The sequence below is a fragment of the Nipponia nippon genome, unplaced genomic scaffold (genome assembly GCF_047370975.1).
Source record: "Nipponia nippon isolate SJK-2023a ecotype South Korea unplaced genomic scaffold, ASM4737097v1 scaffold_2, whole genome shotgun sequence".
NCBI lineage: Eukaryota > Metazoa > Chordata > Aves > Pelecaniformes > Threskiornithidae > Nipponia > Nipponia nippon.
In genome coordinates, this window is record NW_028262336.1 from 123,611,376 (window position 1) to 123,633,728 (window position 22,353).

Below are 22,353 nucleotides of genomic sequence, written 5' to 3' on the forward strand. Positions count from 1 at the left end.
GCCAGCCCCTGCAGAGCAAGGAAAGCCACAAAGCTTCAGGCTTCCCAGCTCCTCTATCCCCTTTGCTGCTCCTCGGGGCCATCCATGACCCCACCGTAGGCTCAGCGAGAGCCAGCCATCCTCCCTGCGCCTCCCACAGCCCTCAGTGCACTGTGGGCTGGGGAGCAACAACTCTCTATTTCTCCAATTGCCAACTGCCCAGTCCATGTCAATGTGCCCTATGCCTTGTTCTTTGCCCATTTGGAGTGGTTAATCCCCGCATTTCTTTCCTCCTTTCAGTCGTTTGCCTCACCTCTCCACTATCACTCTTAAATTACCTGTAAAATTTTTAAAGAATACACAAGCCTGCTTCCTCTTCTTTTTCTTCAGCCTAACTGCTCTTTTGTCTTTTTCCCAAAGCCTTCAGTGTCCTACCCATTCCAGATCTGGCAGGGTCATGAGTTTTTTGAAGACCAGGTAAATTTGTTTTTCCTTTCTATATATCATCTGGGATTTTTTCCTGTTTCCCTAAATTCTGCCAGGTATTGAGCTTGTTGGGTCCAATTTGTCTCCATTCTTACATCAGATATCCATCTGAAGATGGATGATTTCAGGTGCAATTTGCTATCATTACTTTAACTTCCCTTTTCACAAGGCCATTTAGTTGAAAGACAATCAAGTTGAGAGAGGCTGAGTTGGGAGTGGAAAAAATAAAGTAAATAAAGGGCAGTGAAACAAACTCTCTTTTCTATAAAATGTAATGTGAAGCTCTCTGGCAGCTAGGTAGGTCACATTGGTTTAGATACTTTAATTTTTTAATACTATTAAATATGTATTGTAAATATGTAAAATTTTAAAGGACAATAGATAAAGCTTTGTTATTTTATTAAATGTAAACAGAAAGCAGAGCATATCTTACTATTCCAAGCTTAAAAGACACATAAGAGGAGGTCCTAATGACACTACAAACACAGCTTTAAAATCTTTTATAGTCAAGCTTTCAACAGGGCATAATAGTTCAGTTCATTACAAAAAAATATGTCTTTGAAATTACGAGCCTGGTTTGACTTTCATGTGTTATTAGCTCTCAGTGGAACTGAAGCATTTAAATTGATTGTAATGAGACATTAGCAGACACTATTACTGCAGCAAACCATTCCTGTTTTGAGATGGCTGGCTCAGGAGGCCTCTAAAAGCATCCCAACAGGCAGCAAGCATCGTGCACTGACAAAGGGAAACAAAAATCAGCTTTGTAGAGGTCTGCCATGCAGCTGGCATTGCTGTGCGGAGCATGCCAAGAGCCTGCTCTGAAGGGCACCAGTAAAGGAGGGCAGCACCCTTCAAAGGGTGGGAGGGGATGCCAAGGGGATTGCTGGTTAAATGCACATATGTTTTTAAATATACGCAAATGAATTTCTGCCAGACATTAAAACAAAGATAATTAAATGTCTAGTAAAGAAAAAAAAGACCAAATCAAAGCAGACTTCTCAAAGCAATAATAATAATCATTACTCACATATCTCTGACACCAGGATGCTGAAGGTGAATCTATTCTGAGAATTATAAGACTTCTTATCTTGTGACTTCTACCTCAGCTCCTTCATTTTCAAAAGCCTCTCTCACCCTTGTCAACCTTTTCTAGTTTCTGCTACAGTTTAAATACAATTCATTGAATGACCTATGTCAGTGACTCTTTCTCTTTTCTCCCCTTATCTTTCTCAATTTCTTTGCTATCTAATTATGCCAAAAGCGTGGAATAGTCTCTCACAATTACCCTGTTTTCGTGAAGCTTATAAGAATTTCATAGCTTTAAGACTGTTGATGCTTGTGCGTATATATACACATCTCTTTGTTTATTCATTTATAGTGATTGCGTAACCTAAATTTCTAAGGCAAGTACACCGAAAAAAAGGATTATGAAATATTCTGAAGAGAAACCATTGCAAATGTGACAGCTGCTAAGAATCACTATGACTTTCATATTCCTCCTTCCCCCAGAGGTTACTATCGTTGCTGGCTGAGGGAACAGCTGTAGCATGCTCATGAAGGGCAGAAAAGGCCTGGAGAAGGCAGAATTGCCCTTTGGCAGTTTCATGTCTTGCTGGAAAGCTTGTCAACCTTATTTATATTTTAATTTGCATGCCAGCCTCTACAAGACTTTATATTCGGATTCTGCTTTAAAGTATCTCCTTCACTATAATGACAACGACCTTTATATGTCTTCCCCCATTACCCTCTGGGGCTGCAGCCCCAGCTCGCTGAGTTATCCGGAGGACTAGCAGCAAGAAATGTCAGGCTGAGCATGACATTTATCCAAACGGTTGGCTGCTCATAAGGTAGCGTTTTCTTAATTTTTTTTTAATTATTTTTTCCTGTAGGAGATTAAAGAGCAGTGTGGGCAATGGTCACATCCCGCTAAAGGAGAGTGCTAAGGGAAAAATCCCTCTTCTGTAAGACAGGAGTAAAACTGGCAGCGTTCATCACCTGAGAGTGGCTACCCCTGAGAGCAAAGAAGGCAGGAGGCATGAAAGTGGGCAGTGACTGATGACTATTGACATTATTTTTACCGACAGACTGACAACAGAACTTGGCAGGATTATACCCACCGGCTAGTTAAGAGGAGCACTGCCATAAACATGCCCTGCTCCAAATAAATCACAGCACAGGCACAGAAGTACAATGTACATATTAGCCCCCAGCCTGTCAAGCTGCTACAAAAATACGCGGTCTTTCTTACACCCAAAATAATGCCAGTTGAAAACATACACAGATTATTCAAGGTTTTATGAGAATTACCTCTGTTGCACCTCCTGGTCATTACAGAAAAGACTCTAGTGAATATATTTTGATCAAGTAAATCTTTCAAAGCCTCTGAAGTATCCCTGGCATACAGGGATTGTTTTTAGTGTTACTGGCTAATCCGATCTTTCTAATGAATTCATCGCCTTGGGATTTCCAAAGACAGAAGTATTCTCTTCTCAAAGTTACAGAGAACACCTCTGGGGATACGGATATCATAAACAATTTCTAACAACTCCATGACTTCTGCATTTCTGGTTAATACAAAACAAAATCTTTGTACCCTGTGACTATGAACAGCCATTGTAAGAATGAGGCCGAGGTGGGCTGTACTGTTTAGAGTTATATGAAGTGCCATATTTGGAGGGAAGGACGATTTTTTCCTGGGTCAGATTGCAGGTACAGTCAGACCTGGGTTTCTGTCACATATCTGCTTTCTGGGACCATCTCAGAGTTTTATTAATACATTCCACAGTATTATAGGGAACCTGATTTTCCCTCTCTCTTGAGTATCCAATTTAATGCATCATCACAGAATCCCACATTAAATAAATAGCATCAAGCCTGATTCAGTGTTTGCCAGTCTTTCAAAAGAAATAAATGGGAAAGTCATCAGGGCAATATCTGAACTTTTACATTTTAAGAGTTAATTTCAAGTGTTTAGATAGCAGTGGGGTAGCCTTATCAACACAGGGGGTAGAGAAGATTAATGCCTTACATGTCTGTGTGAACATAGCAACATTTCTTCACTGTAAGGCACAAGAAAGTCTTGTGTTGGCTTCAGGTTTGAGGAGAACCAAGATGCAGGATAATTCTGAATTCTGCATCTCCTCAAACCTTTAGATGCAAACTGACTATATTGGCACTTGTCCTTTCTGTTCCATAAGACAGTATGTGTCCATGATAAGAGAAAGAAACTATTTAGTTTTTATTTGGTTTTGACTGCTTTGAGTGTTTGACTGGTCTGTTTACCATAGGTCAGACACCCTTTATCATAGGGATCTGTCATTGCAAGCACAAAGATATATGAATTTGAGATGCCATAATTTCTGGTGGACGACACCATGACGTCAGTCTAATTTCAGTGCTGGAGGTTTCTGTCAATCTCTCTTATTTTTGATCTGCCACAGATTCTTAACTCAGAGTGCTGACCGAGAGAGGAGAATCTGGCCTGGCTACACGATGGCTGAGCTGAGGACCTGGGAGAGAAATGGATGCATGAAACACTGTGATGATGTCCCTATTTTAAGCCTTGTCATTCTTCATCACAATTTCACTACAAAGTCTCGAAGGCATCAACATGGACAATGACAGAAGAAATAAAAAAATCTGCAAGGGCTGTGACATGCTGCCTACAGCTGAAAAGAACCTAAACTTCTGAAGAGATCCAGGATCAAAGGACCTGGGAAATGTCAGTTGGATGGTGCTTCTATCACGTTACAAGGCTCGATGTAGCAAGTATGGGAGAACAAGCTCTGCAACAGATCAGAGCCAATTATCAAGTAATCCCATTTGGCCATAAAAATATCTAGTCATTTAATACTGCTAAGCCTTGTTTGTAATCACAGAGCTTAATGAGAACAACTTACACTGAAAAGAAAGAAGGGAAATCTCTGGAGTAGAAGGGCTGCTAAAGAGGACATTAACAAATGCAAGTAAATTTGAGGTTTTAACTTCTTTTATATAGGCCATACTCTATTCATAGGGGATTTTTTTTTTTTATTCAGCCAAGCCAATGCCGAAGACAGCTTCAAGATTATGAAAGCGCACTTTTGTTTTCACACTCTGTGCCATGTAGGCAAGTCTCTCAATTAAGGAAAGGTTTCTTTTGTTTGCATGAGATTCTGTTTAATTTCTGGCAGGCAAATTTCAGAAATAATTACCATCTATAGAAGGATGAATAGCAGACGAATCTATAATTCCCATTACCCACCAGAATTTCAAAGTGAACTTAAGTTCTAAGTGAGCATTTGGCAGATCTGAACAAAGGAGAAAAGGTATTGGACAAAAGTAGTGTGGTTTAATTCACATCTTGAACAACAAGAATGATATTTAGTAACGAGTGGGACCTAACATCTGGCAAGAGCCTGAGAAGTATTCTCAGAATACTGAGAAGGATTCTCAGAATACTGAGAAGGATTCACACATCTTTTGAGAAGTCTGGCTCCTCTTCACCATGTTTAAGGCATATTGGATGTCATACCCCAAACACTAAGGAATGGTTTGGTTCACAGTGGACATTAGTGCTACGTATTAAAGATTTTAACCAGGTTACGTTGTAAATTCCTGATGGAGAGGAGTGAAGAAGATGGTTCTCAGTGGTTCACAATGAAAGGACAAGAGGCAATGGGCACAAATTGAAATACAGAAAATTCCATTTAAACATTAGAAAAAACTTTTATTCTAAGGATGACTGGATGCAGGAACAGGTTGCCCAGGGGGTTGTGGGGTCTCCATCTGTAAAGATGTTAAAAAAATAGATAGACGATCCAGCTACCTTCCAGCCTTGACTATACTGTGATTTTGTGAAACAACAGGTCTAATTCTCTGTGGTTGTATACAGATGTAACGTACAACCAAAGCTCTTCCTCCTCTTCTACTCAGAAATACAGAGCTGGTAAACCCCACTGGCAAGATAATGTATGGTTAACAACTTCAGTCCTTTAGAAAGCAAAGATCATTAGAATAAATAAAACATTACACTTAGCTGTACCAGTGTCCCCTGGCTCACATTATCCTCCCTGGTGACAGTGCTGTTGAACAACTGGGTACAGCAATATAAAGGTTTAATATCCAGCTATATTTAATATCAAACACCCTGATATTGGCAGTGCCCACGATGGCTACAGGTCTGTCAGCATTTTCAAAGCTTTATAACAGTCATAAAAACTCATGGAGTATAGAAATGAGTCAACCAGTACTTATAATTGCTGACATTTAACACCAGAGATGATGACTAAGAATCTATATTTGAAATACCTGGAGCTGGTGGAGTCCAAGTACAAATCCTGCAGAAGATCAATTAAACACTACATTTTTGTGAATTAAATACACTGAACTGTGTGCAGCTTAATGGTTGTAGAACTTCTAGGTGAGAACTTAAAAACACATTTATTCTGCACATGCACTACAAATGTATTCAGTTATCTTGCAAAATGAGTCTTGTTTTGACTTGCTTTTCCCTGAATGCAGAATATTGCCATGTTTGGCATTCAGCTTCCTGCCTTTTCATCAGCAGAGGTGGCTGCATTTCATATTTTCAGAAATAATGTGTAGGAAATTCCCTGGGGCATCATTTTCAATGGCAGATGTCATGTGTCTTATATGCTCAAATACAGTTTGACAGCATTTCAATTGGTCTTTCCTTTCTGCATTAAGCAACCCTACAAAAAATTAAGTTGAAACAAAAATTTAGGGAATTAGTATCATGTCACAGATGTTTCTCTGTCAGAGAAGGAGCTTCACTAAAAAAAGGATGTCCCAAGATTATACATTAAATTTATTTTACAAGGCAGTTTGTGCTATGTATCTATATGGCAGTTTATGCAATTTATCTGAAAGCGGGCTGATATTCCAAACCACATGCCAACATAATTCACAATTATATTGCTTTTTATCCAAAAGAATCCTGATGTGTTTCACAAACTTAATGCAGTACAAACACCATATATCAATGGTATCCATCTCAAGGATGTCAGTCACAATTCCAGAAGTGCTGCAAGTAAATCAAGGAACAGTGGCTAAATTAAAATGGTGCTTGATCTGCAGATTAAGTAGATTAATTTAACTACAACTTTATCTGAAAGACTTGCAGATTGTTTCAGAGTCACACTCAGCAAGAGGCATATCCACCAGAAGATGACAGGCTGAGTCAGCCCTCACAGATGTTAACCAGAGGGTAAGGCAGATGTTGACCACGTTTGTGTTCTCAGACTGGTCTTTGATTTGCATGTTTTTAGGTATATGTGAATGGTGTAAGTGAGATCAGAATCAGGCTCTGTATGTTTCCAGATCAGTGCTTAGGCCTTTTCAATTTCCATTACTTAATTGAGTGAGTGACTTTAATATTTGAATTCAATTTATTTACTTGCGTATTAAACTCAAATGTCTAATTTTTGCTGAGAAAACCAGTGAATTAAATGCGTTTCTTCACTGAAGAATCAACTTTTTAAGCTAAATACAACTTTCCAGTACGGATACCATTTTTCAGCACAGTTATTCAAACGTTAGCCCCTTCTGCCCCTCTTTTATCCCTGCCTCAAATGACAGTTTTGGGCAATTGAAAATGGAGGGGGAGGAAAGGGAGGAGCAATGCTGTAAATAATTTGGCAACCAACAATTAAAAGGTTTTAATCAAATGTTTCCAGGTGTTGTTATTGAAATTTTCACTTTTAGGCTGCTACCATAAATCTGAAAGCTTTGCAGCAATGTAGAAGAATAGATTTTTTTTCAGCAGTATCTACTTATGGTTTTATTTTCTGATTTTTATTTCTTTTTCATAATGATCTCTCCCTTCTACAAATATTTCTGTTTATATTCTGAAAATGACAACAGGAATAAGGAAAAAAGTTTATACATATGGGCCTGATCAAACTGGACATATTTCTGGTATTTTGAACCTCACGTTGACATGAAATATCAGGTATATTTTGCCTTCATTGTATACTTTTAAAATAACTCCTAGCTATACCAAAATTCAGCATAGTTTAGGATCTCAGGTAAGGTAACCTAATCCTGGGGAAAGGTATAAGGGGTAGAAGAAAGACAGGGAACAAAAGTGTTATTATTGTATAGATTCAAAAGAAAGTATGCCAGGTAGCTGATTAATTTTAAGTAAAACAAGTTTTAGTCATTTTTCTTCCCATCTTTCAAATCTTAAAAATACCTTCCATGGTAAATAGAAATCATTAATTCTGGATCAAACTTTTTTGTTAGAATTAGTTGACAGGCCGGCACACAACATCTATAGCCTTTCCTCTATTAACCAAGCGTACCAAAAATAAACAGAAACCAAAAATTTCAATGTTTCAATCTCGATAAGTCTAGGTGCTTCTTTGCACACTTTATACTAAATATCTCAAACAATTGAGGTAAAATGCTGGATTTTAAGGCTTATGAATAGTGTAGGGCAAAAGCCAGACTAATTTATGAATGGTAAATAAACCTGAACTAAAATTTACACATGCACTTCACAGTAATTCCACTAGAAAATGCATAAAAGTATGCAGTCCTACCTACTTTCTGCCCTCCAGCCCTTCTACTTTTGCTATTTCATATCACTACCATTCAATACCTATGCACTGAAACGAATTTAATAAAAACAAAGCAGGATTTATTCACGTCTCTGAAAAGACAGGAGAAAGCTATGAGTGTTGTCATTTCAGCAGTCAAATGTGAGTAGCAAGAAATGAAAGAATGAAAACAAAGGAAGATATCTGAGTGCAAAATATTTGCACCACATAAACGTACAAACGCCTATATGTAATTGCTAACATAAAAATATTTGAGCTGCTCCACAGAGTTGTTTCAGGAATCTTGTAAAACTAGATCAGTCTACCATTATAACCCAAAGATGATAAAATTTGAACTGGAATAGAAGAAACCAAACATGAACAGGAAACATTTAAATTACATTTAGTATTCCTGAACAATTTGTTTAATTCAAAGAAGAACATTTTAAAACATGTCTAGAAAATTTTAGGGTTTTTAACTGACAAATTGCAAAATATTGTGAAATGAAACTAATTCCATGCCTGGAAAACCTGTTTTGCATGCAGGAGTGCTATTTTCTCTCTCCTCTGAAACTTGGTTGCATGTTGGATGGGTGTATTTCACTGAAGTTTTAACACTTGTGGTTGTACCTCAAAGAGGAGAAATACAGGCAGCTGCTAGTAACAGCTGAGTTTCACCTAATGCCACCTACTAATAATCTTACTTTGCATTTCTGAGCTACAGCCCAACCCAAAGCCAGCAGCAACCAGTGTACGCTGTCATTTCTCTATGCAATGTGTACCAGAAATACCCACCCGAAAAGGGCAAGGATAGTTCATGGGACATTAAGCAGATAATAATTTTGCCCATTCCCAGTTTTCCATCTGGGATAACAAATTCCTTTCTCAAGGAATATCGTGGTAGTGGAAGACACAGACCTACTACTATAGACAAATTGAGATTAACAGTACTATAAATAAATACAGAGAGAATAAAAAGGCAGTGTATACTGAGGGTGATGGTATTTATGTTTATACCTTCTTAAAACAGCTACAAGTAGATTTTTTGAAAGAGAGATTTTCTTTAGTGAGTAATACTTTCATTACTTTCCTTAGACACCGCTACGTAGAAACATTTGCTCCTGAGTATTACTACCTACTCTGAATGTTTTTTCTACTCATTGTACACATTACTGAACATAGCGAAAATGTTTCTGAGAGCACAATTTACTTAAAATATAGAAATAAATAGCTATAAAAGAAAAAAACAACAACAAAGTGAACTGATTACAGCCTGCCTGACTAGTTCACTCGTTCAGTTTCAGCATGTGGCTGCACACAACACAGTTCAATCAGTTCTTTATTATTTCATAATGTTAAAGGTTATGACCACAACACAAAAAAGGAATAATAGTGGGTTCTTAAATTAGCATTTGCTTAGCTCAAATGCCAGTGCACTAATCTCTTCCTTTAAAACCTAGCACAAATAGCATTGTAAATCATGCTTACAGAGTGGTGGTTTTCTGTTGCCTTCCAAACAAGAAACATCTCATCTGGAGTACAGTAATGAACTAGAAGGGACACACCACTCTGTCACTTTGCAGGTTCTTCAAACACAACACACTGACCAGCGTGATGTAAAGATAACATTAACTCTCAGGATTTTAAAACTGTTGTCAATTCAGATTACACTCCTGCCTGGCTAAAATAATAGGCGAGTTCTCCTAACACTAAGAAAGTATTCTGGGAATGAGGACTCGAGCTGCAGTTTTATCAGGCTGACTTTTGAGTGAGCGCATTGGTAATTCCCAAGTAGAAATATGGTGATGCCATAAGTTTTTCTCTGTAGTACAAAATAAAACCTGTATATTAATATTAAGCTTTAGGCCACCAACTAGTAACTTGAAGTTTGCACAGGACAGAAGACAGTACAGCACGGTTGTTTAGACAATTAATGAATCTGCTGCAGATGAGCATCACTCCTGTTTGCATACTGTGAAGTGGAATGACAAATGTTCTCCATCTTTGATGATTCCAGGCAAGACATGAAACTGAAGACCAGAGGAGGAGCAGATATTTAGGAGTGCTTTCAGCCTGCAATCTGATGGGATTACAGCCACTTTCACGTAGGCTATATAAGAGGGTCTCCACAGAATTTTTTTCTTCTACACATGGTCACGATACGGAAAAGAAGAAAAGTGTTCATCTAGAGCAATGCACAGTCACTTCCAGTCCAGCTCATTCTTGGGACTTGTATCTAATACTTGCCTTCAGGATTCAAAGTTATAGGGCCTTTATTAGGGCTGATCCTGGGTGCAAGTTGAATCCTACACCTCTATTTATGGGCAGCTTCTCCAAAGGTTGTAATTATTCTGTGATGGAGATGCAGCCGTAGCACTCAGCACCCTTCTGACCATGCATGTCCCCTGAAAATGTGAAGAAACTCCATCAAAAGCTGACATGAGCAGCTTATCTCTTGAAAAGCACCCCTGACTGATACTGTTCATATTGTTGGTCATCTAGACGACATCAAATGCCACGCAGAAAGCAGAGCATTTTTATAACTTTATTTCATTGACATCTGGCTCCTATTGATATCTGGTGCTGAATTTTTCAGAACTAGCTATATTACCCTGGAGCATGCCCTCCTTACCTGGGAGGTTTCAAGGACAGACAGATCTGCTTGTCGTTTTAACTATCTGGCAGAAAGGAAGGTGGAAGGGTTGTGCACATTGCTTTTATTTTTTTCCACAGCAAAGACTACTTACATTAAAAGCTCCTTTTTTTTCTTTTTTTTAACATTACTGTAATGCATCCAGATGCCAAGACACTGAAAACCACTAAACAAACCAAGCAACTGCATCCACAACCAAATTAAACTTAGCATTTATGAGATGTATTTTACTTACAAGTGAATCTTCCATTGTTTTTATAACTTGAGTATCCTCTCCTGCTTGTAGCATTGTACAAGATCTAAAAAAAATATCTTCTGCAGGATTAGGCCTTTGCATGTATTTCACTCAAAACACAAAGAACAGACCAACATCAAAAAGCATGTTGTGTTTATGAACACACTCTCTCTCTGCTCCAGTTGCCAAATTTGTTCCTTTCATACAATGAGTGTCTGATAATCGTTTAAAATGGTGTTTCTCTGCCTATCTATCTGGACATACAAAAAACCCTACTGTTTTTCATTGACGCATTATCATCATTTACTACATTCTGTCTCTTCCCTGCCATAAAGTTGCATTGGCTGTTCCCAACACTGAGGATACTGCATGTCTAACCTATCATCCCAACCCATTTTTCCACTGACGGACTTCTCCCTGAAAGCACATCACTATGACGGCTGGTGGCTGTATGGCTTTGGTTCACACCCATCATGACTACTGAATTAAAATCTGAGAATGTTGCAAAATAGCATGTAATGTCATTTTATCAGTCTCTTCAATAAAAAGGAAGAAGAGGTTTAATATGCAGTTAATAGTTTTCAGTTCTATGCATTAGAGCTTTCTGTACTTGAGACTCAGTATTATAAATTTATTCTTTGATTTAAAAGTATAGTTTGTTTGTGTACGTGTGTGCTTGAAAGAGGAAAATAGAGGTGTTACAGGCACACAAATGTGAGTTTGCATACCACTGCTGCAATCTCCAGTCACTTTTGACAGAGACAAAAAGCACGATCACACAACTACACAGTCACACATTAGCTATATTTATTGCAAACTCAAAAATAACTCTCCAAAGAATAATGCTGGGTTATCCAATACCCTATTTCACCAAAAACGTTGACCATCAGCTGCCATGGGACTTCACAGCAAACCTGAAGGTCAGTAGACCTGAGGTATTTCAGACCAAAGGAAAAAGAAGACGACATCAATTCCAAAGCTAAGGACTTTTATCCAAGATGTTTTCCCCCAGGCATCTATATTTTATACGAAAGATAATCTGAATGTAGGTGCCTTGGCTGGTTTCAGCTGTACCCAAGAGGCAAAAGCTGAGAAAGATTCCTCTCAGAGAGCAGATTTCTGCTACTCAAGAGTGCTATGCCCAAAATATTATCTCTATTCGGAAATGAATAGAAAGCCAACATACTTCTTGAAGGTGTGGTGTAGTGCGTTTCCAGCAGGGTGTACCACTAATCACACAGACAGCTCTTACCTGGACCAGCCCTGGTATCTAAGGGGATTTAAGGCACAGTGCTCCATGGAAAGCACTGCTGTCTCTTACTGAGAGGTGGGAGGCATGGATCGCAGTAGCAAACTCATATCCAGATAAAACAATTGTATTCTTCAGACCAGACAGGATTTAAAATACAATTCTTAGTCATTGCTGTTTTTCCTTCAGCAACACTCCTGGACTATGACCACAAAGGAGCAGTAGGCATGCACTCAGGATTAAAAGTGATTTTTGCCATGTCCTCTGGCTATTTTCCATTTGGTTGGCCTCGGTCTTATCTGGACCGAACTTCAAGAAGCTGGTCTCATCTGTGCCCAAGCCTCCATCCCACTGCCTGCAGACTGAACTAGTTGGGAGCTTAATTTATTGTGCTACAACAAATAGTGAGTCTGGAGCTCTGGTGCCCACAAGAGCCATAAGCCCATATCATAACTTTCTCCTTTTAGGGTTGCTTTTCCTGTCCTAATTTATACTTCCTCAGTTACAGTACATACATTTACATGGTTAATGTTCAGATTGCTGAGATTACACCATAGTGATGCATGCAATATAAATGCCTAGACAGATGGGTGCAATATCACAGATTTCTGAAAGGAGGAGAACTTGCAAAGCCAGAAGCTCACACTTCAAGAAATCTCATTTGCTAGCACAGGGGTCACTGAAAATAGATCTGAATGCTTAAAAAGCAGCAAAATACCCTTAAATAAAGCACTGCTGACAAAGGTATATACTCTTTCCTAGAAATAGGCTCTAGTCTGCTAGGCTGCCAGGAAATGATCTTCTCAAGAAATTCTGATTTTTTCAAATTTATGATTTATAAAGAGTAAGTGCAAATCTGTTCCGCAAAGGAAGTCTGTGGCAAAGGCCACTTTGCCAATAGCCTTCCTCTTTAAATAAAAAAATGATGCTAAAATGAGACACCTTATTAATTAAACCAGCATCTATCCTGCAGCTTTGATGCTTCACATATAACTCATAGAACAGAGGATTTCTAAGCGAGAAGTCACAATATGAGTTTAAATCACTACCGAGTAAACAGTTTGGACTGATACCAGATGAGAGGTCTCTGGAAGAGAGTGCCTCTCTCCGATTACTAATAATACAGCAGTAAGACAACAGGTGCTGTTCTGCCAAGCCCTCTTGATATTTTGATAAAACAAACTTGCCGCTTCAACCCACAGGAAAAAAATAAAAGAACAGGCACAGAGAGACAGGAACGACGACTGCCCCTTTGAGAATACTGCTACTGATAAAAGGAAAAGTAAAATTGTCACTCATGACCACCTGCCGCTCCTGAGGAGGGATACAGGTATTGTACGGCAATGCTATTATCTTAGTTTCATAAACTCTGCTTTTCAATTCCTTTCTGGTTAAAACAACAAGAAAAAATATTGCTGGCTTACAGATCTTTAAAGCTTACTGGCAAGATAATGTGGACAGATATTAAAGGAGCTCGCTTGAAAAGATATAGAGGTCGTAATGAAGCAAATGATAATTAGAGCAAAGAATCTAAAGCTGGTGAAATTCAAAAAGTAATGCAAACGCTACAGGAAATATACCTTTCCCTGCCTAGCTGTGCTATATCATGTTTCCCACAGTTTGTTTCAAAGTCTCCCCTTGCCTTTCATCTTACACATATTTCAGCACTGTTGTTATGCAAGATGGGGAATCATTCATTTTAATGTGATACTAAGCATATTACCACAAAAACAGAAAGAGGCTACCATTTTACTGATTATCTAATTAAAAAGCTCTACAATGTAAATTCTTTGCAGCCCCTCGCTGCACACAAAAGATATAATGCTGCATCTGAAAAGCCCCATGTACATAAAAGCAAAGAATTTGTAAATGCTTCTGATTTTAGCTTTTTCTTTTTCTTCCTCTTGTTACAAAAGCCACAGCTATCACTGTCTTTAACTGCTAATAAAAGCAGTTTAATGACAGGTAGATTTGCTGGTTTGTAGCTTCTTTGAACCCCCAACACACTCACTAAAGGAAAGTAACTTTAGCTAGAAAAGAGATCCTCGCAGCACTATGGTGAATAATTCATCATTGCATTTTTCTTTTCATCTCATTTTGTGCCAGTAACGTACACAACTGAAAATATTGCAAAACCTAAAAACAACCACAGACAAGGACTTTCAGCAGCAAAATACACATAAAGCTAGCAGGCAGGTTTCCCCAGCTTGTATAATAACAGCTTTTAGCTCAACAGAACCCCCATCACTCACCGAGGACTGAATTCACTTGAAAAAAAGCAGAGCCCAGTCACCAAATGCAGCTTCGCAGGACTCTTAATGCGAGATGCTCCTGTCTGCTGTTCAGTTCACACTTGCCTTTATAACTAAGCCAACCAACAACATTCAGTGGCTGAACCTGATGAATTATAAAACGGTAGCTCCCAGACTCTCATATTTTACATCACAGGGGGTGGTCATCCAGCATACACACTGCCTGTGTACATATATTCTGCTATAACTCATCCTGATAAACACATCAGTGCTGGCAGCAGTGACAGTAATTGGTGCTCAGGATGTACAAGCACAAACCAATAGAGCACACTCCCACCTTCTGCTCTGTGCAACATCTCTACCTGTCAATCACTGCACCTTGTTAAGGTGGAATGATCAACTGCATTTTAGGGGAGAAGCAAAACTCAGAGGAGAAACCATCTACCCAATACGAATTCTTCACTTAAACATTTCTTAATACTGTAGTAAATGTAGCTTCAATCTCTTCTAGATACAGTTTTCATGATTTTTTTTTTTTCAAATCTTCATAAAATCTTCCCTTCTTAAAGACACAGTTCTTGTTTAGTGACTAACACACGGTTCATAACTTCCACTACCATGAACGGAAATTATTCAGGTAAATTCCATGGACATTAGCAAGAATAACCTAAAAGCATTACTCCAGGCAGAATGACTGTTAAAAGCAATATACTTGTTAGGTGAAATTATGTGTAGATTTTAAAAGCCTCTTAAAAAATTCTGACAGGCTTTAAGAATGTCCTCTAAGTTATAAATATGTATTTGTAATGCTCTTCCCTTCTCTAATGCTTTCTTTTTTCCATATGCTTGCATTGTTTTTAAAGGAAATGTATAGATAGAAAATAAAGGAACCAAACAGCTAAAACCTAGACCCATTAATATAATCAATTAAACTAAACATTTTCAAATGGGATTAATTACAGCAATAGCAATCACAATTGTTGCATGTGCCACAAATTAACACTCACAATTAGCCCCTAACAAGCAAAACTGGTTATGGCATTGGTAATACACAGCCAGAGATCAGTCACTGGAAAGGGTTTTGTATGGCAAGGCTTTTACGATGGAGCAGAAGTTGCTCTTTCAGAGTTGAGCTCCAGGAATTTTGTGTTTTACACAAGCTCAAGGCTATTTGTACAAGCGCAGAGTGTGAATGAATGCTTTATTCAGGATGATTTTCTATTTCTACATCACTGATGATGACTCTCAAAGGGCTCCATTTGGAGCCTGAACTTGATCCAGCTCCTTTCATTCCCCATGCCTGTAAAACTCTCCCAACATTTGGTACCAGGATGAAAGGTTGTGCTTGGGAAGGTGAGCACAGTTGTGTGAGCGGTTGTGCATCGCTGCGATGCTTTTCCACGAACAACTGGGATGAGGAATGCAAATGAAGCCTGTGCCGGCAGCCCCAGGCAGAAACCCAACCCTTCTCACCATCTGGACCGACTGATGTGCGTCACCATGTGGGAACAGGGTGTTGCATTTCATGCATAGCAAAAGCAAGTCCTATATATATCCCTTTTCTCCCGTCCTCAGCTGCTTGTTCCCCCCCATTCCTCATTTGTCTCTTTGTGTTCAGCACCTTCACTATCCGAGAAAAAATTCACTAAAGGGCAGAGGTATGAACAGTATTTTTGCATGTGCTACTGGCTCTTACTATAGTGTCTTGTATGAAAGAAAAGCTGTATATAGTTGAGTGGCAGAACATCGGGGAGATGTATCAGGAGTTAATCAGAGTAATGGTTTTGATGTCTCTGTCTTTCTCAGAGGAAAGGGCAGCTGAGATCCAATAATTGGATTCTCCAGCGATGCTGATTGGGAATAATCCAATATGGGCAGAAAATGTTCCAAATGACAGACCCTGGCTTAATCAGAAGCAGCAAAAAGATCTGTGGATTTGCCTTATAGAGCCAAATTCTATTCTCAGGGGTTTACACATTTCACTTGCAAATTATGGAGGTTCTCTACAATGGCCCAAACACAACAGTTTGTTGTCTTGTGCACTAATTAGGGTTTTCTGACCTATTTTTCATAAAAGACAGGTTTCAAACCATATGTGCCAGAATGCCCTAAATGGCATCTATTTTCCTTTTTGTGTTGCCTTAACCATTCAGGTTTGAAGAGGCTTCCCAAGAATCTATGTAAACATGACACTGACTTATAATAATTTGATGCAGTGTGGTTAAGACATAAGCAGTGCTTCATGAATCTCCTTGACCAATATAACACTCACCCTAAACTTCAGCTCACATTTACTGAAGTACAGGTTTGTAAAACTGACCAATATCATGATAATGTAAGACACTGCAATATTTCATAGCTGTGTGTAGGTGGCATGCATAAACCACAGTCTGTGGTATTACACAAGAGCCACAATTCCAAGAAAAATTGCTACTCCATTTCACTCTTACTTGCAATTTTTATTTAGCTAGGCTGGCTTCTATGTTCCCTTTCCATGGGAAATAATTAATAGGTGATACTGCCATAATATTCAGCAGTGTGGTGCTCTGTAAAGCTGCTGCCTTCTCGGTGAATGGATACACTCATTGCACAACCCATGGCCTCGGGGCTCTGTTCATACCTTCTGGTGCAGAATGTGAGATTTCACATTCGAACTTTCCCACTTCACTGACAGGTGTGTGAAAATCCCATATGGCTGCCAGATTTCTGTATACCTACATAAATATATAGTATGTATTTTTAAGGCATTTGTAACAAACACATTTGGTATTGACTTTGAGGTTCTTTGCTTCAAGCCACAAACTAGAAATGATCTAAAAATGAAAAAAAAGACGAAAGTGTTCCCATGTGCTGCCAAAACATAGTTCTTTCTTCCATAGTCATGTGGACTATATTGACTACATATCATAGACATCCTATTTGCTATCTAAAGTGAGCACACAGATCACTGGGGAAAAATCGTGGCATTCAGCTGAAATAAAAACAGTAGTTACCTTTTCCACTCAAGAAGCAGCTAAGGAAACTTCAAATTAAGAGTAACTACAGGCAGATTTGATACTATCAAGATCACAAATTAGCTAGTACAATTAACTCGCATCCCAGTGAAGCAAAACTAGATCTCTGGGATCTCCACAATGTGGACCCAGAGTTCCAGGTGACTAAATGTGGACCAACAGAGATAATTTCCAGGCTACGCCAGATGGTACGGATGATCAGTACACTGGTCAGTAATTCTTGCCATGTGGCCTAAGAAGCCATCATGCAAACTAAAGAGGTGGTTATTCAGTACCTTGCATTTAGCAATTATGCTCTTCAATTCCTTTAGTGAATTTTGTCAGATTTGCACTGGCTAAAGGAAATGCTCTTTCATCTCATAACCTGCTGATGGCACTGTCAGAGAGTATCATTAAAGGAAAGAGCCCAGCAGGATTTTATAAAGGCCTGGGCATTTATCAGACAATAGCATCCAGACATGCAGTAATAACAAGAAACTTAAGCTTTCCAATGCTCACAGGATCTAAAAAAACTTTGTTTCTTACGGATGTTTCTCCTTTGATCTCAGACTCAATCCTCTTGCTCTGCCTCAATCTGCAACATTTCACAACAGCCCAGCCTGTGAAATGTTTTAATGAATTTAATTGCCACAGCAAGGCAATGGAGAAATTCATTTCCTCTCAATGTAGCATACTTGCAATTCCATTTAAGAACAGTTTTTAAATAGAGTTTCAGTTTCTAAGATTAATCCTCATAAGGACAAAGGAATAAAACCATATATTTAGATTAATTAATAAATTAGCTGGCACAAGGCTTTGAAGATGTAAAGGACTGTACAAGTGCTATTACTATAATAATATTTTTCTGAATTACAGTACTTTTCTTCCTCAAGTGACAAATTTTTGCTGCAAGTGCAGAGTGCAAGCTCAAGTCCTCTTTCTGAGTGAGGACTGTGTTTGAAAAAATACAGAAAAAAGACAATGAAAGAAGATATTCAGCTAGGTCTGAATGAACAGACACCCAAAAGGGCAATTCCAGTTGATCAAGGGCAATGACAAGAACTTGCTTTGCTAGTTAGGAAGGCTGAACTCTCTTAATGGTGGCTTCATAGTCTCAAGAATATGAATGATCTTACCAGTAATAAAGAAGAGCTGCTAAAAGGAACAAAGGCCAGATGGCACTTTCCCTAGAGCCTCTGGAGAGGCTGCCTGGATTTGATTTGAAAAGCCTTTTATAGCACCCCATGAACCTGGAATATGACAGCAGCCCATTTAAAAGCCAGTGGATATCTCAGGAGCAATCTGAGACTTCATACAAATGCTGATTTTCTGTATGGCTTAGACTGGGTCAGCTGGTTAAAAGATTGAATGATATAGTTCAGCATCCAGAATTGTTTTTTTTTGTTGTTGTCTGGACTTTAATTTTCCCTTTAACCCTGTGCTTCCCATTGTTTTTTTTTTTCTGCTGTTTCCTTTTAAATGAGTTAAAGTTTTCTGAAGCTCGATATTCAAATCCAAAACAAATCATAAAGGACTTACTAACTCCAAGAGCTGGAAAAGTAGCTCAAGATCCACTTTTCATTAGGTAGAAGATTAGATTCAGCAACAAACCGTACAAGCATCTTCTACACATCTTTTACACAAATAGAAGGTCCCACAGTCAACTCCTTATATGCCTGGTGCGGGGAGTAAATGAGTTAACAGCTTTGTATGGCAAAGAATGGCAGAGCGACATGAAGATCCTCCTGCGATTCGCAGTCTAACTCTGCATGCACTCTGTGGTGGGAGGAGTAGGTGGCTGATTTGGGGAAGAAGTACAGCACAGGAATGATACACTTGACTCCTCTGAGGATGGTGATGAAAATCTGTCAGCTTGGCATAGTCCTTCATGTTACCTACGGCAATTACCAATGCATGGAGAAAGTAACAGCTCTACAGACATCACGGTAAGAGGCATGGTATGTGTTGTGGAGAGAGCAGATCTGCTTCACTGAAGAAGCCCATGGCAGTGCAGCAAGGGGCTACCCATGGAAAGGGACACAAGAGGAGCACACAGAAAAATCTTCATGAGAAAACTGTGAAATTCAGGGCTGCATTTGTGGTAGATTGCAAAAAAAATAAGCGTCATAGGCTGAGGATGCCTTCTGCACTGATTGTGACAGTGAGCTAGCACAGGAATCAGTACGCACACACTTTTAGATTAAGTTTTCCCCTCCTACAGTTTTCTTTCAGGAAAGAGAATTTGAAGCCTGGATGACTAACTACAATGCAGATGGCAGAGCAATGTAGAGATACCCATGCTAGCTCCAAATGAACTAGCTTTAGATGACATCATGAGTGAATTTAACCTACTCATATTGAACTCCACGGTTATGCTGTTCCTGGAGCCTGTACATTTAAGGCAGTTTGTGATGCAGACAAGCCAAGGAAGGACAGCAAGTGATACTCAAGCTAGGTCTGTGCCAGCCATTCTTGCAAAATTTACTTCTGCAGGTTTTTTGCTATTGCTTGCAAATGCGCCAAGAAAGTACCTCCCAGGAAGGAAGAATATATGCAACTGCAGGAGCATCAGAGCGCAGTACAGCTCTGAAAAGAAAGGAAGAAATAACTGCTCTACTGGGATATGGCAAACCCTCCTTCAGCTCAGCAGGAATCATCTGTGGCCTTGCATGGTTCACAAGACTGCTGAGACTGCAGATTTACTGCCTTGGCTCTAATGTCAGACCAATTAATTCAGCTCTCACCAGAAACCCTTTTGGTTAGCTAAGGGTGATGGCACCCTAGTGAACCTGTTTTGAGGGGACTTTCATGCCCAGTCATTCCTGTACCTTCTGGGCACTCTGAAGGTGTGAATGGCAATGATAGTCTATCTACAAGTCAACAGTAATCATGAACAGGGAAATGTCTGTCATCCCATCATATTTGTACCTGGCAACTAACTTCCACAGAGTCTGAGCTGAGTTGGGCACTTAAAGACAAGCCACCATTTTGTAAAGATTGTGTCTGATGGGACCCAGGAATCAGGACACTGATTAGATGCTCTGTTCTTGAACTATTCTTGAACTACTTATAGCTCGAGGATTAATTAGGAGTGGGCAAGTGCTCCAAGACCTTTAACTGAAGAACTGGAGAATTAAAGGAGGTGAAATATAAATACTTACTCTCACTACAGCATCAGAATTTCCGAGTAAAACCCTACTGAAATAATTCACACTATGTAGATACAACAAGAACATTTGGTTAATATTTTTTTAAATTATAAAATGGGATTTATCAGGAAATAATGAAGAACTGAACAGAGAGACTGTACATGTTAAAGCTGAGGATGTGCAGTTCTCAGCACTTAGATTTGTAGCTGTCTGCACCTTTGCTCTGATCAGCTTTCTGCAAAATGCCTGAACTGAAAACAAATGATATGGAAAATACAGGCCAAAGATATAAAAAAAGTTAAGGGCAGCAGTGGGGAGGAGGAAGCTGATTGCCTTCTCTCCCTTGTGCTTACAACTCCACAGCTTTTTTAGCAGAGCACCTTGGAAAAGGAAAGGAGGAGCAAATGGCAGTAGCTGAGAACCTGGGACATTTGCTGCAGGAGTTTTGCTCCTGTGTGTCCTGGGATGATCACTGCTTCTGCGACTCAGTTTCTCAGCTGAGCACTGCTTCATGCAAGTACTGTGACGATAAACTAAAAATAATGACATATTTAAACATTAATGCTGCAGGCCACCAAAGCACCCTCAAGGCAAGTAGTTTTGCAAGAGTTGGAGAGACCAAGCAGTGATTTTCTCCAGTCTGTTTTTCTGCTTTTAACCATAATTAGGAAAAAAAAAAATCCTTTAGCCCTCCCAATATTAATATTGCATAGCAGACAGTAATATATGTCAGTCTGAGAGAAATAAGAGGAAACAATAAAAAAGCACTGTTGCTGAGCGTGGATACAAATTAAAGGAACTTTTTCAGCTCCAGTTCTCAGAGAACACACTTATTGGCCTTTAAAATGTAATTTGCGGGCAGAATAATCAGAAGTGACATACTTGAATGAGAACAATAAAAACAAAGTGACCCTGAGGTGAACATGGGGAAAGTGGACAATCCATACTGTTTTGTGTTGGTACCAAACAAGGACTTCAATAACAATGTATAAAAAAGCAGTAAGATGATAAAAATGGGCTACTTTTGAAGGAAGCAATATGACCCTTACACAGAAAATGCTGTCTACAGTCCACCATGAAAGGATGAGGCAGTTAAGAAGATGACTCCTTGTGGAGATCGTAGCCAGTTTCATATCTTAATAGATGAGAGGTGTTCTGGCAATGTGTGACCCTACGGATATCGTGGTATTCTGTTAGAAAGTAATAAAAACCTATGTCCCTGAAAGTATCATCAAAGTTCTGGGCATACAAAATTAGTCAGCTTGTACCAGAAAGTTATGAAAAGAAAAAATCCTTTTGATTTTTACTACTAAATTTAATTACTTTGTTTCCCAGTAAGCATCCCATTGGACTACCATTCTTCAGCTCTTACCCAGTGAAATAACAAGGACCTTTAGGAGGATGGAAAATGCAAATCCTGTGTGTGTGTTTACACTATACTATCTATATCCTAGTAAAAAGAAGAGTCTAGTAAATAAAGCTTTTCTGAGTACGACCAAGCATGACTTGCAGTGAATATATAGTTTCTTTTTTTTTTTAAATGAGTTTTTTTGTTGTTTTCACAAATTAATGATCACATGGGAGTTAGTAGATGCCCTCTGCCCTCTGAAAAGTGCTTCAGAAGACAAGTAACTGAGGTCTTTCAAAGTAATTTCAGCACAGTACCCAAGCATTATTTACACAGCTACAGACTTTCACTGTGAACTGCACTGTGATATGCACTGTTAAATCATCAGTTATATTTATTTGACTGAAGTGGAAGTGTATCTTTTACAAGATCTGTTCTGCTGCTCATAGACCTACTTGATTCTCA

At 38.9% G+C, this 22,353-nt stretch overlaps 1 protein-coding gene across 22 annotated transcripts in view; it reads right to left on the reverse strand.

Moving 5' to 3' along the window:
• The window catches only part of DLG2 (discs large MAGUK scaffold protein 2), a 1,061,109-nt gene that overhangs the window by 117,507 nt on the left and 921,249 nt on the right, over positions 1 to 22,353 (reverse strand). Inside the window, exon 1 of one of the 22 annotated variants that reach the window (XM_087758929.1) lies at positions 14,399 to 14,660. The exons of the other annotated variants lie outside the window; for them this stretch is intronic. The gene's annotated coding sequence lies outside the window, so the exon portion shown is untranslated. Of the gene's footprint in view, positions 1 to 14,398; positions 14,661 to 22,353 lie in introns of those variants that run through there. 22 annotated transcript variants of the gene reach the window in all.